Below are 10,916 nucleotides of genomic sequence, written 5' to 3' on the forward strand. Positions count from 1 at the left end.
AAAGGTACCTTGCTGATTTACAATCCAAAGTCTGCAAGTTGTTGTTTGAGCCATAGAATCTATGCACAACAGCTTCCAGCAGCTATGTACTCAGCCTCAGCAGTAGAGAGAGCTACACATGCTTGCTTCTTGCTATGCCATGAGATAAGGCTTGAGCCACGAAGGTGGCAAGTGCCACTTGTGCTCTTCCTATCTAACTTGCATCCTGCAAAGTCAGAATCTGAATAACCAATTAAATGAATAGGAGAGTGAGAAGGATACCATAACCCAACAGTTGATGTTCCTTTGAGATATTATAGAATTCTTTTTGCAGCTTTGAAGTGTGACTTCTTAGGATTTGCTTGATATCTTGCACAAAGACATACTGCAAACATGATGTCCGGTCTACTTGCGATTAGATATAGCAAGGAGCCAATCAAACCTCTGTAATTAGTTTGATCTACCCCTTTTCCAGTAGCATCTGCATCCATGTAGCAACTTGATGGCATAGGTGTGCTTGCTTCCTTGCAACTCTCCATTTCATATTTCTTGAGAATCTCTTTACAATACTTTGATTGGCATAGAAAGATTCCATCCTTTGTTTGCTTTACCTGCAATCCAAGAAAGAAAGACAATTCTCCCATCATAGACATTTCAATAGCAACCACAAATTCTTCACACAAACTATCTTGTGTAGCACCAAAGATGATGTCATCTACATAGATTTGCACAAGGATTATTTCATAATTAGATTTTTTGATGAAGAGAGTCTTATCAATCATTCCCCTTTCATAGCCATGAGACAGCAGGAAGTTGCTAAGCCTTTCATACCACTGCCTTGGAGCTTGCTTCAGCCCATACAATGCCTTTTTCAGCTTGAAGACATGATTGGGATGTTGATGATCTTCAAAGCCCGATGGTTGATCCACATACACTTCCTCATTGATGTAGCCATTCAAAAAAGCACTCTTCACATCCATTTGGAAGAGTTTGAAACCACTTATACATGCAAAAGCCAGCAGTAACCTCACAACCTCCAATCTTGCAACAGGAGCAAAGGTTTCACCATAATCAATGCCTTCCTCTTGATTGTAGCCTTTGGCAACTAGCCTTGCTTTGTTCCTTGTGATCACACCATCCTCATCCAGTTTGTTTCTGAATACCCACTTCGAACCTAGTATGTTCATCTCAGTTGTTTTAGGGACAAGAAACCATACCTCTTTCCTTGCAAACTGATTCAGCTCTTCATGCATAGCTTCAACCCATTTTTCATCCTTGAGAGCTTCATCAATTGACTTTGGTTCAAATTGAGAGACAAAAGTAGTGTGCCTGCAGAAGTTTGAGATGGAGCTTCGTGTTGAGACACCTTCCTTTATCTGTCCATGATGTTTTCCACTAACAGATCTCTAGGAATCCTCCATTCTTTGGGCACTCACTCTGTTGCAGAATTTCACTCGGTTATTTCTGCGAATCAACCGGTTGTTTTTTTGCATTGATGTCCAGCTTCCCCAAACTGATGTTCTACTCATCCTCTTCAGCACTGGTCTTCGGGATTTGAATGCTTTTGCGATCTACCTCATCAAAGACAACATGAACAAACTCTTCTACAATCATTAGCCTCTTGTTGTAGATTCTGTATGCATGACTTGTTAAAGAATAGCCTATGAAGATACCAAGATCAGCTTTTTCATCAAACTTCTCTAGGTTTTCCTTTCCATTGTTGAGAACAAAACAGCTGCAACCGAAAACTCTGAGATGATTGATGTTTAGCTTCCTTCCATTGAAAAGTTCATAAGGAGTCTTCTTCAGAATTGGCCTAATTAGCACTCTATTCATCACATAACAAGAAGTGTTAACTGCATCAGCCCAAAAATACTTAGGAAGAGAAGATTCACTAAGCATTGTTCTAGCTAGCTCTTCAAGGGACTTGTTCTTCCTCTCTACCACACCATTATGTTGTGGAGTTCTTGGAGCAGAGAAATTATGCAGAATCCCCATCTTTTCACAGAACTTGTCGGACTTTTCATTTTGGAATTCACCTCCATGATCACTTCTTATGAGCCTATGTTGTTGTTCTTTGTGTTTTGCAAGCTTCTTGAATGCAGAAAAGGCATCACTTTTTGATTCAAAGAAGAGAGTCCAAGTGAACCTAGAAAAATCATCCACAATAACAAGAGCATAGTAATTTCCACCAAGGCTCATGGTTCTTGAAGGTCCAAAAAGATCCATGTGAAGTAGCTCAAGAGGTTTTAAAGAAGAAACAACACTTTTGATTTTGAAAGAATTTTTCACTTGTTTCCCCTTTTGGCAAGCTTCACAAATATGATCCTTCTCAAACTTGAGCTTTGGTCTCCCAATCACAAGATCTCTTGAAATTAACTTGTTCAAGTGATTCATGTGTATATGGACAATTCTTCTATGCCAAAGCCAAGACTCATCTTTCTTGGATAGAAGACTACCAATTGAACATGGTGAAGAGATATCTAGAAGATAAATATTATTGATTTTCTTACCTACCAACATTACCTCTTTAGTGTTGGGGAGACAGATTTCACATGTGTTTGTTTTGAAGATAACTTGAAATCCCTTGTCACACAATTGACTAATGCTCAGCAGATTATGTTTTAAACCTTCTACATAGAGAACATCATGGATGACCAAGATATCTTTGTCTCCTATGGATCCTCTCCCAAGAATCCTCCCCTTGTTGTTGTCCCCGTAGGTAACATGCCCTTCTGGCTTAAAGGAGATGCTCAGAAACTTTGATTTGTCCCCAGTCATGTGCTTGGAGCATCCACTGTCCAAGTACCATTGTTGCATGCTCTCCACCAAGTTTTCCTACAAAGAAGATTTTCAAGTACAAAGATTTGGTCCCCTTATGAATGTGGGTCCATTTGGTTTACATTCATCATCTGAATCTTTAATACACTTAGGAATCCACTTCATAAAGCCCCTAGGAACAACATATTTTCTGATTTTACAGAACCTAACAGAATGGCCTCTTTTCATGTAGTAGAAGCATGTAACAACCGGTTGTTTCGATGGTCCAATCGGTTGTTTTTCTGGAATTTTCGAAAATGACTTTGAAAATCTATCTTGCTTGTTTTGTGGGTTAAAACCCAATCCAGCTTTTCCAAAAACACAGTTTTGAGATGCCAAGACATTCTCAAAGATGGATTGACCTTTTGAAAGCTTATCCACAGTTTTAACAAGATAGTGGACTTTCTTTTCAAGATTTTCGCAATTTTCACAAACAAGAGTATCACACTTGAAAGAGGAGTTTTTGTAAACTATTTCAAGGTTTTCAAAATCTGTTTTTAAATTTTCCAATTCCTCTTCCAGTGTTTTGACTCTGTTTTCAAGCCAGCTATTCATTCCCTTTAACTGGTTGTTCAAGAGGGCCAATCAATTGGCTTCTTCATGTGTTTATTGAAAGGATTGAAGCAATTGACTATAATTTTCAGAGTTTGAGGAGTTAGATGAGCTTACACTACTTGAGTCATCTTCCTTTTTGGCCATGAAGCAGAGGTTGAGGCTTTTTCTGTTTTGCCTTCTTTTCTGATGGAAACCAAGTAGAGGACGCTCAAGCCCATGAAGCCCAAGCCCAACAAGGGGCCCAAGCCCAACGAATCACTAGGAGCATGGCAAGAGCTTTGGGACAAGAGTATCAAAAGATGACTCTTCTTATTTCTATTGTGTAGAGTAGGGGTGCGGATATTAATAAATAGGTGTGAACTTAGTAAGGGATGCTAGGGGGAGTGTAGATATGAGTTAGGAGGTGCCAAACTAGGCAGGAAAGTCACACTTCCTTCATGCACTAGTTGGCGCCGAATTTGAGTGTCATTAGGGGCACATTTGGCTTTGCATTTCAGCACCTTATAGGCTATAAATAAAGGTGTTGCTGCCCTTGTACAAAACAAATTTGGAAATTAGAAGTAGAGAAACTATACTCAAGTTTAGAGAGAAATTGTGAGTCTTTTTGTCTTCTTCTTCCTTTGCCTTATCTTGTGTGCCAATGGTGAGCTTCAAGTGGCGGCAACCTTTCACTTATCTTGGAACAAGACTCCAAGTGGCGTGAATGCAGTTCCAAAGTCTCAAATCCAGCAAGCTTCACTCCGTAAGTGTTCATTCTTTCATCTCTTGCAATTTCAATCGGTAGTTTCCAATGTTTAGTGTTCTTCATCCTTTTTCACCGTTTAAATTTGTGTTTCCTAGCTTAGTCTTCAATTTCTGTTCGGTGCAGTAGTTATATCTTTCAATTCTGTTCGGTTTTCAATTGTTGTTCTTCAATTCTTGTTGCTTGATTCCATTTGACAATATATGGACTTCCATGTGAGCTTTGGTTCGGTGCAAAGTCTTGGTGAGTTCTTGAATTAGAACATTGATCCAATTCTAAGTAAAGTGCCAATTCATGACCAACTCAAGTTGCTCCTAAGAATGTCAAAGAATCATGTATTCTTGTTATTGCATTCACATCATTTTCCTTCGTGCTTGACTTCTTGACCTTACTTCCTTTGATTCATTGATGTTCCCATGAGTAGCTTTAAGTGTGTCACACATCTCTTTAGCAGTTTTGCATTTTGATATCCTGAAAAACTCATTAGTATCTAGTGCAGAAGCTATTATGTTTTGAGCAGTACAGTCAAGCTTGGCCATCTTACATTCTTCATTGGTCCATTGAGACCAAGGTTTTGCAATAAAAGAACCATTCTTTTTAAGCTTTTGAATGAAAGGACCATTCTCGATTGAATCCCAAATTCCTTGATCAATAGATTCCACAAAGATTTTCATTCTAGCTTCCCAATACTTGTAATTCAATCCAAAAAATAAAGGTGGTTTGTAGATTGAAGCACCTTCCTCAAAAGATAGTTTTCCAGCCATAGAAAAGATTTTCGGATCAAACTTGATTAACATTCAAGTACCAAGCTCTTGATGCCAATTGTTAGAAAGTATGGCTTTAAACTAGAGGGGGGTGAATGGTTTAAAGAGGGTTTTCGCAAACACATAGGTCTAGAATGAAATTACTTCGAGAAAACCTTGAATGAGAATTCAGTTTGCCAAACCACAAAGCAAATAAGCACAGCACCAGAAAAACAACCGGTTGTTTCGCAGAAACAATCAGTTGTTTATACCAGTTCACAAATATAAAACTGAAATTAAAGAGTTAAAGGATAGAGAGAATGCACACAGAGGTTTATACTGGTTCACTCTTAACCAAGAGCTACATCCAGTCTTCCCAGAAACCACTGGGGAATCCACTAAGCAATAAACCCTATATTACTTACAACACCACCAAAGAAGTGACCTTGATCCCCTCAAGACACACACTTTCTTTGGCTTCAGCACAACACCACTAAGAATGCTTATCTTGACAACCTCAAGAACACACAACACTTCTTAGCAATACACCCAGGGTTTCTTTCAAAGTACAGAGGATTACACTTGTTACAGAACAAATCTGAAATCAATACAAGATGAAAGTCCTATATCACACTCTTTTTGATCCAGCAATCTCAAAGCAATCTCTAACTCTTTCAAAAACAAAATCAGTGAAAATGTCAAATTTGTTTTTCTTTGATTAAAACATAGTTGTTTGTTACACAATCTTGACAAACTATTTATTGCAATTAAAGATTGGTCAAAGCATTTAAAACTGGAGTGTATACAGTTATAAAATCATTTAATGTTCAGTTAAAGCACAAAACAGTTTTCTGTTATGGTCCCAAAACAAACAATCGGTTGTTTTCACGAATCAATCGGTTGTTTTGGTTTGACAACAAGTTAACCATCAAAAAAAGTTTTCAACCTTTCTAAAAACACCTATGTATAAAACAATCGGTTGTTTCGACAAAACAATAAGTTGTTTTTCACTTAGTTTGAAAAACACATTTCAATTAAAAGGTTTGAGAGTGCTTATGCTTTGGATTCAATCAAGAGTGGATTTACACATAAATTCTACCCCAGATCCTATCTAAAGACAGTTCAGCAACAACAAGCACATCCTGCCTTTCATCAACCTTCAAAGGGTTTGGATTCTTCAAAGCTTGAACAAACTTGATTCAACACAAGCATCGATGCGCGATGTCTGAGGTCAGTCTTTGAGTCGATGACCGAAGACTTGTCGGGACAGATATGAATCAAGAAGTTCTCAAAATTATGATGGATTTGAAGAAGAAACTGAATGGAGGAGGCACCAACATTATGAAGATAGGCGCCAAGATGTGGCTAAGCCTTATTTTCCATTTGTAAAATTACCTAGTTTTACTGGAGAGGGTGATCCTAATGTGTATTTAGGTTGGGAGGCTAAAGTAGAACAAATTTTTAATGTACATGAGATCCAAAATGACCAAAAAGTTAGATTAGCCTCCTTAGAATTTATGGACTATGCCATGCAATGGTGGCACAAAACTCTCATGGACATTGGCCTAAACAAGAGACTCACCCGTGGTTTCTTAGCAGGATTTAAAAGAATGCAAGCACGCTAGATTTGTGCCTCCACACTATAGGAAAGACCTTTTGTTGAAACTCCAAAGGTTTCATCAAGGCACGCTTAGTGTGGATGCTTATTTTAAAGAGCTTGAAACAATGTTGCTTAAGATTGATATGCATGAAAGTGAAGAGTCAAAGATAGCTAGGTTTGTAAGTGGCTTAAGAAGAGATATCCAAGATGTGGTAGAATTGTATGAATATTCTTCTTTAGAAAAATTGGTTCACCTTGCCATGAAGGTAGAATCCAAACTTTTAAAGAAAACTTCTTTTCAAAAATCTCACAATGATGGCTTTTACCACTCTTCTTGAAAAACAAAAACAAAACTTCTTCAAATTTTCCTTAAAATTTTAAAGAGTCCACTTACAAAACTAGAGATTTTAAACCTTCACCTTCTAGTCCTAAATCTCCAACTAAAACTTCAAATCGCAAATCCTTCTAAGCGTAACATGATGGTGCATGAAGGGGTAGTTGTTAGTGATCATAGTTCCCAACACTCTAAGTCTCACAATACCTCTAGATCCTCAAGTGAAAATGAGAGTGAAATACCTTGTGAAGGCGACTTATTGGTGGTGAGACGAATGCTAGGCCAAGTTTTGAAACCCTTTGATGAAAGTCAAAGAGAAAATATTTTTGATACTAGATGTCTCATCAATGATAAGTTGTGTTCTCTAATAGTGGATGGGGGTAATTGTGCAAATGTGGCTAGCACAAGAGTAGTAGATAAACTTGGTTTGTCTACTATCTCTTATGCCAAGCCCTATAAGCTCCAATGGCTAAGTGAAGATGGGGAGATCATAGTAAAGAAACAAGTTCTCATAGCCTTTTCCATTGGCAAATATAAGGATGAGGTCTTATGTGATGTTGTACCTATGGAAGCCACTCACATTATTTTAGGTAGGCCATGACAATTTGATAGAAAAACTATTCATGATGGGCTTACCAACAAAATTTCTTTTAACTTCCATGGGCATAAGGTCACACTCAAGTCTCTTTCACCAAAGGAAGCCCATGAGGACTAAATTGTATGAAAGAAAAGAGAGAGATTGAAAAAGAAAAAAAGAGTTCAAAGAGAAGCCTTCTCATTTCCTACCAAGAGGTCAAAAAGGTAATGTTAGCCCAAAAGAATATGTTTATAGCTATACCTAGGACCCTTGAGAATGAGTTAGAGTTAGATAGTCCTCATTGTTTGGAAAAATTGGTAAAGGAATTTAATGATGTTTTTCAAGACCCTCCAAAGGGATTGCCTCCTCTAAGAGGCATTGAGCACCAAATAGAATTTGTAACTAGTGCTTCTTTACCAAATAGGCCTGCCTATAGGACCAATCCAACCGAGGCAAAATAAATTCAACAACAACTAGAGGGTTTAATTGCTAAGGGGTGGGTACAAGATAGCATGAGCCCATGTGTTATGCCTGTAATTCTTGTTCTTAAAAAGGATGGGACATGGAGGATGGGTACGGATTGTCGCGCTATAAATAATATAACCACCAAGTATAGGCATCCCATTCCAAGATTAGATGACTTGTTGAATGAATTACATGGGTCTAAAATATTTTCCATGATTGATATTAAGAGTGGTTACAATCAAATTCGTATTAAACCGGGGGATGAATGGAAAACCGCTTTTAAGACCAAATTTGGTTTATATGAGTGGTTGGTCATGTCTTTTGGCTTGACTAATGCTTCTAGTACCTTCATGCGACTCATGCACCATGTTCTTAGCCTTTAATTGGAAAGTTTGTAGTAGTTTATTTGGATGACATACTTATCTATTGCTTGTCTTTAGAAGATCATGAGTCACATGTTAGGCAAGTCTTATAAACTCTTATGAAGGAAAGTTTGTATGCTAATCATGCTAAGTGTATGTTTGCATTAGATCATATAAACTTCCTAGGGTTTGTGGTAAGTTTGAAAGGGGTGTATGTAGACAAAGAAAAGGTTGCAGCAATTCAACATTGGCCAACACCCATCAATGTTAATGAGGTACGAAGTTTTCATGGTCTTGCTAGCTTTCATAGGAGGTTTGTGCAAAACTTTAGTACCATTGTTGCACCTCTAAATGCTATAGTAAAAAAGGATGTGGTATTCAAGTGGGGACAAGACCAAATTCAAGCTTTTGAAACTTTAAAGGAAAAATTGACTAAGGCCCTCATTTTAGCCCTTCCTAAATTTACTAAAACATTTGAAATAGAATGTGATGCTTCTAATATAGGCATTGGGGTTGTTCTCCTTCAAGAGGGCCACCCCATAGCTTATTTTAGTGAGAAACTCAAGGTGAGTCATCTCAACTACTCCACCTATGATAAAGAACTTTATGCTCTTGTAAGAGCCTTGCAAAATTGGCAACATTATCTTTTTCCAAAGGAGTTTGTTATACATAGTGATCATGAATCCCTTAAATATTTGAAAAGCCAAAGCAAGCTTAACAAGAGACATGCCAAGTGGGTGGAGTTCCTTGAGCAATTTCCTTATGTGATCAAACATAAGCAGGGTAAAATAAATGTGGTTGTGAATGCTCTTTTTAGACGCTATACCTTGTTAAATGTTTTGGATGTTCAATACTTAGGTTTTGATCACACAAAAGAACTTTATAATGATGACATTAATTTCTCTCTTATCTATCAAGAGTGTTCCAAAGGAGGACACAAAGACTTTTTCTTACATAATGGTTTCCTTTTCAAAGAAAAAAGACTTTGTGTTCCCCAAGGATCTTTAAGACAATCTCTTGTTAGAGAAGCACATGAGGGAGGACTTATGGGACATTTTGGGGTAGCTAAAACTTAAAATACATTGCATGAACATTTCTTTTGGCCACAAATGCGCAAATCCGTACATAGCTTTTGTGCTAAATGCATAGCATGTAAGAAGGCTAAATCTAAAGTACAACCCCATGATTTGTATACCCCTCTTCCTATCCCCACAATGCCTTGGGTAGATATTTCTATGGATTTCATTTTAGATCTTCCCAAGACATCGAAGGGTATGGATTCTATCTTTGTGGTAGTGGACCGATTTTCTAAAATGGCTTACTTTATTCCATGCCACAAAGTATATGATGCTTGTTTTATTGCAAATCTCTTCTTTAAGGAAGTACTTCATTTGCATGAGCTTCCTAGAAGTATTGTGTTCGACAGAGATTCAAAGTTCCTAAGCCATTTTTGGAAAACTTTGTGGGAAAATTGACACTAAACTTTTGTTTTCTACTGCTTGCCACCCCCAAACTGATTGTCAAACTAAGGTGGTTAATAGAACTTTGGGTCAAATGTTAACATGTCTTATTTTCGGGAACCCAAGGGTATGGGAAAATTTACTACCTCATATTGAATTTGCTTATAATAGAGTAGTAAATTCTACCACTGATGTAGACCAAGGAGAGAAGATACCTGAGGTTCAAGCCCAACAAACCCAAGCCCAATCTGAGGCCCAAGCCCAACCTATGATTACATTTTCCACCATGCCTCGTAGAATTACTAGAAGCAAGGCACAAGGATTAGGGGATAAACATCAATTAGTGTCTCTTTTGTAATATCTTTATAATAGATTTAAAATAGAACATAAAAGAGAAGTAGTAGAAAAGTCACATTTTCTAGAATGGGAGTGACTTGTTTTGGGCGGCATTTGCAATGCCTTTTCATTTGCTTCTTCCTTTGCCCGTTGAATGACTGGCCCTCCACTCTATTTCAATACAATCTTTTTCATGAAATTGATTTCTTTACCAATAAAATCAAAGAAAAAATAGAAAAGACAATAAAAATATTAGGAAAAGGTAAAAGGGATATTAAAATTAATGCCAAAATTAAAAGAGAGAAAAAAAAAACTACGCATAAATGAAGTACCACATGAAAAGTATGGTACCATTTTTCCAATAAAAAATGTTTGAAAACAACAAACAAACGTTAATCAAATAATATTTTTTCCAATTTCATATAAGTTTAGAATTCCAAATTATCTTAGTATACACGAGTCTCAACTTCTCGAAATAAATTATTCTACTAATTAAAATCAACATTAATTTCATTCTAAGCTTATATATTTATCAACCATCTACGAAGAGAATATAAGTTTACTATGATTAAGCATTAATGAACTTTAAACACTAAGCCCACACATTAAATCCAATAAAAAAATAAGAATAGTTATCGTCACTAGTGCAAAAATATTTATTTACGACAATACATTTACATCGCTTTTACTGTCAAGTACTGTCCATCAAAACGCGATGGCGTTTTCGATATTAAATGACTATAAAACAGTCATTATGGGGTAAAGTCGACGTTTTAGACAAAAACGCTTGGTCTAAAACGGCTGCTATGAGTAGTAGCCGCCGTTTTAGACCAAACGCTTTGGTCTAAAACTGCGACTTTACCCCATAGTCGTCGTTTTATAGTCATTTTATTACCCTAATTTGTAGCGTGTCAGTTATGCTTTTGTATTTCCTTGTCTTCTC

Source organism: Phaseolus vulgaris, chromosome 4 (assembly GCF_000499845.2).
Source record: "Phaseolus vulgaris cultivar G19833 chromosome 4, P. vulgaris v2.0, whole genome shotgun sequence".
NCBI classification, from domain to species: Eukaryota; Viridiplantae; Streptophyta; class Magnoliopsida; order Fabales; family Fabaceae; genus Phaseolus; species Phaseolus vulgaris.